Source organism: Cryptomeria japonica, unplaced genomic scaffold, assembly GCF_030272615.1.
Source record: "Cryptomeria japonica unplaced genomic scaffold, Sugi_1.0 HiC_scaffold_2026, whole genome shotgun sequence".
In the NCBI taxonomy this organism is placed as follows: domain Eukaryota; kingdom Viridiplantae; phylum Streptophyta; class Pinopsida; order Cupressales; family Cupressaceae; genus Cryptomeria; species Cryptomeria japonica.
Genome location: NW_026730288.1, coordinates 1 through 7500, shown reverse-complemented (window position 1 = coordinate 7500; position 7500 = coordinate 1). Strand labels below are relative to the sequence as shown.

The following is a 7500-nucleotide window of genomic DNA, read 5'->3' as shown; positions in this document are numbered from 1 at the left end:
CCTTTTTCTGGAAATTAGTGAAGGCAGCGCATCAAAGGTGCGCACCTCGCTGCCCACCACGGTGCGCAACGCCGGTGGGCACCCGGGAGTGCTTCGAAGTGTGCTCCAAGGTGCTGCGTGCACGTTGTCGGAGCCCGGTTTGCCCCGGGTGCGCACCTCGCGTGCACCTTCGTCGGGGTGGGCACCTTGGCTGGGTTTGCCCCGGCTGCGCTCCGAAGCGGGGTTATTGGAGCGCCGCCTCTTTTTTTGTCGGAGCGTTTGGTGGGGTTTCTCGCATTGGCTCTTCCGAGGCCCGGTTGCCACCCTGGCGCGCACGAAGTCGGAAGTAGGGTTAATTGCCCGGGTGCGCACCTTTGCCAGGGTGGGCACCTTACCTGGGCTGCGCACCAGGGCGGGCTCAAGATGGCACGCGCGTTCCGTTTTTTTCACTATCTTTCAAAACGGAAATTTTAAAATCTCCTTTTTTTTTTGCCTTTTCTGGAAATTAGTGAAGGCAGCGCATCAAAGGTGCGCACCTCGCTGCCCACCTTGGTGTGCTCTGAGGTGCGCACCCGGGAGCGCTACGAAGTGTGCTCCAAGGTGCGGCGTGCACGTTGTCGGAGCCCGGTTTGCCCCGGGTGCGCACCTCGCCTGCACCTTGGCCGGGGTGGGCACCTTGGCTGGGTTTGCCCAGGGTGCGCTCCGAAGCGGGGTTACTGGAGCGCCCCCTCTTTTTTTGTCAGAGCGTTTGGTGGGGTTTCTCGCATTGGCTCTTCCCAGGCCCGGTTGTTGGGTGCGCTCCCACCCTGGCGCGCGCGAAGTTGGAAGTTGGGTTAATTGCCCGGGCGCGCACCTTCGCCAGGGTGGGCACCTTGGTGCGCACACCTTGGCTGGGCTGCGCACCAGGGCGGGCTCAAGATGGCACCAGCATTCCCTTTTTCTCACTATCTTTCAAAACGGAAATTTTAAAATCTCGTTTTTTTTTTGCCTTTTATGGAAATTAGTGAAGGCATCGCATCAAAGGTGCGCACCTCGCTGCCCACCTTGGTGTGCTCCGAGGTGCCCACCACGGTGCGCAACGCCGGTGCGAACCCGGGAGCGCCCCGATGTGTGCTCCAAGGTGCGGCGTGCACGAAGTCGGACCCCGGTTTGCCCCGGGTGCGCACCTCGCGTGCACCTTGGTGCGCACACCTTGGCTGGGTTGCGCGGCCTGGTGGGCACCATGGTGCGCACCAAGGAGCGCTCCGAAGTGTGCTCCAAGGTGCGGCGTGCACGAAGTCGGAGCCCGGTTTGCCCCGGGTACGCACCTCGCGTGCACCTTCGCCGGGGTGGGCACCTCGGCTGGGTTGCGCGCCCTGGTGCGCACCAAGGAGCGCTCCGAAGTGTGCTCCAAGGTGCGGCGTGCACGAAGTCGGAGCCCGGTTTGCCCCGGGTGCGCACCTTCGCCGCGGTGCGCACCATGGCGTGCACGAAGTCGGAGCCCGGTTTGCCCCGGGTGCGCACCTCGCGTGCACCTTCGGCGGGGTTGCGCGCCCTGGTGGGCACCATGGTGCGCACCAAGGAGCGCTCCGAAGTGTGCTCCAAGGTGCGGCGTGCACGAAGTCGGAGCCCGGTTTGCCCCGGGTGCGCACCTCGCGTGCACCTTCGGCGGGGTTGCGCGCCCTGGTGGGCACCATGGTGCGCACCAAGGAGCGCTCCGAAGTGTGCTCCAAGGTGCGGCGTGCACGAAGTCGGAGCCCGGTTTGCCCCGGGTGCGCACCTCGCGTGCACCTTCGCCGCGGTGGGCACCATGGCGTGCACGAAGTCGGAGCCCGGTTTGCCCCGGGTGCGCACCTCGCGTGCACCTTCGCCGGGGTGGGCACCTCGGCTGGGTTGCGCGCCCTGGTGCGCACCAAGGAGCGCTCCGAAGTGTGCTCCAAGGTGCGGCGTGCACGAAGTCGGAGCCCGGTTTGCCCCGGGTGCGCACCTCGCGTGCACCTTCGCCAGGGTGGGCACCTCGGTGCGCACACCTTCTCAATGTTTTCTTGCCTTTTCTGGAAATTGGTGAAGGCAGCGCATCAAAGGTGCGCACCTCGGTGTGCTCCGAGGTGCGAACCCGAGAGCGCTCCGAGGTGCCCACGAAGTCGAAAGTCGGGTTAATTGCATTGTTTTCCCCGGGTGCGCTCCGAGGTGCGCAACATCGGCGCGCACCAAGGAGGGCTCCGAAGTGTGCTCCAAGGTGCGCACGATGGCGTGCACCTCTGGTGCGCACGATTCGGAGCTCGGTTTGACCGGGGTGCGCACACCTTGGCTGGGTTGCGCACCTTTTGTGCGCTCCAAGGTGCGCACGAAGTCGGAGCTCGGTTTGCCCCGGGTGCGCACCTTCGCCAGGGTGCGCACCTTGATGCGCACGCCTTGGCTGGGCTGCGCACCTTGGTGGGCGCCATGGTGCGCACCTTTCGTGCGCTCCAAGGTGCGCACGAAGTCGGAGCTCGGTTTGCCCCGGGTGCGCACCTTGGTGGGCGCCATGGTGCACTCCGAGGTGCCCAAGATTGGTGCGCACCAAGGAGCGCTCCGAAGTGCGCTCCAAGGTGCGCGCGAAGTCGAAAGTTGGGTTAATTGTCCGGTTTGCCTCGGGTGCGCACCTTGCGTGCACCTTCGCCAGGGTGGGCGCCTTGGTGCGCACACCTTGGCTGGGCTGCGCACACCTTGGCACCCGCGTTTCCTTCATTTTAAATTTTTTTTTTTTACAATCTCTCAAGTGGGAAATTCTATAATCTCAACTTTTTTTGCCTTTTCAGGAAACTTTTGAATGGAGCGCATCATTGGTGCGCTCCGAAGTGTGCTCCAAAGCTCTCTCCAGCTGCGTGCACCTGCCCCGGCCGCGCACCCGGCCCCGCCCAGCTTCGCTCACCTGTCCCGGGCGTCTGGTGCGGAACCTTAGAGTAAGAAACATCACCGTGCACCTTGGCCAACGTGCGCGACTCGACCGAGCGCGCACTGGCCGAGGTGCACACCGATTTCACCTGGGTGCGCGCGCAGCACCTCGGGCGCACCGGGGTGCGCGCACAACGCCCGGGTTGCACCGTGGCCTGTGTGCTCGGGGCGCCTCGGGTGCGCGCTCGGTGTCGCCCCCGCGCGCGCGGTAGTGCGGGCAGCGCACCCCGGCCCGGCCCGGCCCCGACGAGAACGCAAACGGGCAAAAGGTTTATTCAAATAGCATTGCGACGCCCGGCGAAAAACTAAAAAAGGGTGCAACACCGGGACTTCCCGGGAGGTCACCCATCCCAGTACTACTCCGGCCCAAGCGCGCTTAACTGCGGAGTTCTGATGGGATCCGGTGCACTAACGCTGGTATGATCGCACCCGTTATGAGCTTGTCGCAGTGTGTACTTAGCAAACCGCGACCCACGTGCGAATCCACCCCGGCCACCCACCCCCGTCGAGGTGCACACCCTCCCTCGCGAAGTGCGCCCCGTTCGCCAAGTGTGAGCCCTGCCCGGGTGCGCGCACCTTGCTAGGGCGTCGGGTGTGCACCCGGCCCGGCCTACGTGCGTGCACCTGGAGGGGGCGTCGTGTGCGTGCAGTGTCCCGTCTGCAACGCGGTGCCCACACACCACCTCGGGCGCAACGACCTGCGCTCACATGTGGGCCGAGTGCACCTTGGTGCATGTTCGGGGCGCCTCGGGTGCACGCTCGATCTTGCCCCGGTGCACCAAGGCGCTCGGTTTGCCCCGGGTGCGCACTTGGTGCAAGGTGGGCACCCAAAATAGGGATCAAGCACCAAAACACAAGTTTCGGGATGCAAAATGGGACCCAAGGACCACAAATGCGTTCCAAGACCCATGATGGGTCCACGAGAACAAAAATGTGTTCCGAGACTTAATAAACAAATATTGGGTTTTAGGAGAAGAAACATGCTCTGATGCCCAAAACGAGAATCGACCCCGAAAAGGCCACAGGCCAAAAGTGGGATGCGAGACAAAAAAAAATGGGACCCGAGGACCAAAATTGGGTTCCCAGGTCGAAGACAGGGCAACCGGACAAGAAACGACCTCTAAGGCTCGAAATGAGTCCCGACGACTAAAACTTGACAAGAAGCACCCATCAGGCACCCAACTCGACACCCATGGGATGCCGACCCACCCGGGCTTCCACCTAGCACACCTTGGCACCCACCCACCCTCGCACCCAACCTCGCACCCAACTTAGCACCTTTGAACCCACATTGGCACTCACCCTGACCCTGGCACCTTGGAACCCACATTGGCACTCACCTTGACCCTGGCACCCACCTTTGCACTCACCTTGGGACCCACCCTGGCTCCCACCTCGGCACCCACCCAGACACCCACCTTGGTTCCTTGGCACCCACCTTGGATCCTTGGCACCCACCCCGACACCCACCTTGGCACGCAACTTGGCTACTTGCCACCCACCTTGGCTCCTTGACGCCCACCCCGACAACCACCCCGTGACCTACCCTGGCTAGGGTTGGTGCACACCCACCCTGGTGCCCACCTTGGCACCCACCCTATGACCCACCTTGGCACGCACCTTAGTACCCACCCCGTTACCCACCCTAGGACCCACCCCGTGACCCACCTTGGCCAGGGTGGGTGCACCCACCCTGGTGCCCACCTTGGCACCCACCCATCCTAGCACCCAGCCTGTGACCGGGCTTGGAACCCAACCTTGCACCCGCACCCGTCTTGGCCAGTGTGGGTGCGCACCCATCCTGGCACCCACGTTGTGACACACCCTTTAACCCACGCACCCTAGCACCCACGTTGGCACCCACCTTGGAACCCAACCTAGCAACTTGGCACCCACCCCGTGACCCACCTTGGCATCCACCATAGCAGTCGCCGACTTGGCACCCACCTCGGCACCCACCTTGACACTTGTGGACCCACCTTGCCACTCACCCTAGCATCGACCCATCCTAGCACCCACCCTGGCACCTTTGCACCCTAGCACTCACCCATCCTAGCACCTAACCTGTGACCCACCTTGACACTCACCCTCGCACCCACCTTGGAACCCAACCTAGCACCCACCCACCCTGACACCAACCCTAGCACCTACCCACCCTTGCACCCACCCTGTGACCCATCTTGGCACCCACCCATCCTACCACTCAACCTATCACCCACCTTCTCACCCACCTTGGCATCCACCTTAGCACCCACCCACACTGGCACCTTGGCACCCACCTCGGGCAAGGTGGGTGCACACCCACCCTGGCACCCAATTTAGAACCCACCGAGCATGTTACCCACCTTGGCACCCACATTGCAGCCCACCCTAGTACCCACCCTATGACCCACATTGGCATCCACACCCTAGCACCCAGGCACCTCGACACCCGCCTTGACACCCACCCTAGCACTGAACCTGTGACCCACCTTGGAACTCACCCTAGAACCCACCCACCCTGTGAACCACCTTGGCATCCACCTTAGCACCCACCCACCTTGGCACCCACTCTAGCACTCACCCATCCTAACACCCAACTTGTTACCCACCTTGGCACCCGCCCTCGCGTCCACCTTGAAACCCACCCTAGCACCCACCCACGCAGGAGCCCACCTTGGCACCCAACCTAACACCCACGCATCCTGGCACCCAACTTGTGACCCACCTTGGAACCCACCCTAGTACCCACCTTTGAACCCACTATATCACCAACCCACCTTGGCACCCACCCTATGACCCTCTTTGGAATCCACCCTAGCACGCACCCACCCTGGCACCCACCATGGAGCGCACCCTAGCACCCACCCACCTCGGCACGCACCTCAACACCCACCTTGGTGTGCGCACTGCGCCAACCTCTCAAAGACCCTATGTGGTGCGCTCCAAAGTGTACACCTTTGGTGCGCTCCAAGGTGCGCACCTTTGGTGCACACCGAGGTGCACACCAAAGTGTGCACCGAGGTGAGCACCAAAGTGCACTCCAGGGTGCACACCAAGGCGTGCACCTTTGGTGCGGTCAATGCAAACGAATTCGGAAGTTGGGGTCGATGTCCTAATCGCTGCTGCAGACTACACGTATGAGAATCGGACAAATAGCTTTATATAGGGGAGGTGTTGCGTTTGATGGGTCGACTCCCCTGGTTGTGTGCACTGCACCAACTTCAAAGACCCTGTCTTGTTTAAGAAGTCAAAAGTTGGGGTGGATGTCCTAATCATTGCTGCAGTCTACGCATGTATGAGAATCAGACAAATAGCTTATATAGGGGAGGTGTTGCATTCGGTGGGTTGACTCCCCTGGTTGTGCGCACTGCGCCAACCTCAAAGACCCCGCATAGCAGAAGAAGTCGGAAGTCGGATTTTGGTGAGCACCAAGGCGTGCACCTTTGGTGCGGTCAACGCAGACGAATTCAGAAGTTGGGGTGGATGTCCTAATCGTTGTTGCAGGCTACACATGTATGAGAATCAGACAAATAGCTTATATAGGGGAGGTGTTGGGTTTGATGGGTCAACTCCCTTGGTTGTGCGCATTACGCCAACCTCAAAGACCTTGTTTTCGTTAAGAAGTCAAAAGTTGGGGTCAATGTCCTAATGGCTCCTGCAGGCTACACATGTATGAGAATCGGACAAATAGCTTATATAGGGGAGGTGTTGGGTTTGATGGGTCGACTCCCCTGGTTGTGCGCATTACGTCAACCTCAAAGACCTTGTTTTCGTTAAGAAGTCAAAAGTTGGGGTCGATGTCCTAATTGCTCCTGTAGACTACACATGTATGAGAATCAGACAAATAGCTTATATAGGGGAGGTGTTGGGTTTGATGGGTTGACTCCCCTAGTTGTTCGCATTACACCAACCTCAAAGACCTTGTTTTCGTTTAGAAGCCGAAAGTTGGGGTCGATGTCCTAATTGCTCCTGCAGGCTACGCATGTATGAGAATCAGACAAATAGCTTATATAGGGGAGGTGTTGGGTTTGATGGGTCGACTCCCCTGGTTGTGCGCATTGCGCCAACCTCAAAGACCCTGCATTGCGGATGAAGTCGAAAGTCAGAGTTTGGTGTGCTACAAGGTGTGGTCGAAGGTGCTCACCTAGGTGTGCACCTTTGGAGCACAGGAAAAGTGCCCTCCAAAAGTGCGCACCTTTGGAGTGCACAAAAGTGCCCTCCAAAAGTGCGCACCTTTGGAGCGCAGAAAAGTGCCCTCCAAAAAGTGCCCTCCAAAAGTGCGCACCTTTGGAGCGCAGAAAAGTGCCCTCCAAAAAGTGCCCTCCAAAAGTGCGCACCTTTGGAGCGCAGAAAAGTGCCCTCCAAAAAGTGCCCTCCAAAAGTGCGCACCTTTGGAGCGCAGAAAAGTGCCCTCCAAAAGTGCGCACCTTTGGAGCGCAGAAAAGTGCCCTCCAAAAAGTGCCCTCCAAAAGTGCGCACCTTTGGAGCGCAGAAAAGTGCCCTCCAAAAAGTGCCCTCCAAAAGTGCGCACCTTTGGAGCGCAGAAAAGTGCCCTCCAAAAAGTGCCCTCCAAAAGTGCGCACCTTTGGAGCGCAGAAAAGTGCCCTCCAAAAAGTGCCCTCC

The 7500-nt window shown here is 60.2% G+C and overlaps 1 non-coding gene across 1 annotated transcript; it reads right to left on the bottom strand.

The window, feature by feature from the left end:
- Nucleotides 1-3207: 3207 nt before the first annotated feature.
- On the bottom strand, nt 3208-3326 carry LOC131873547 (5S ribosomal RNA). Its single transcript, XR_009371467.1, has one exon. It is a non-coding gene; the product is annotated as a 5S ribosomal RNA (ribosomal RNA).
- Nucleotides 3327-7500: the final 4174 nt, after the last annotated feature.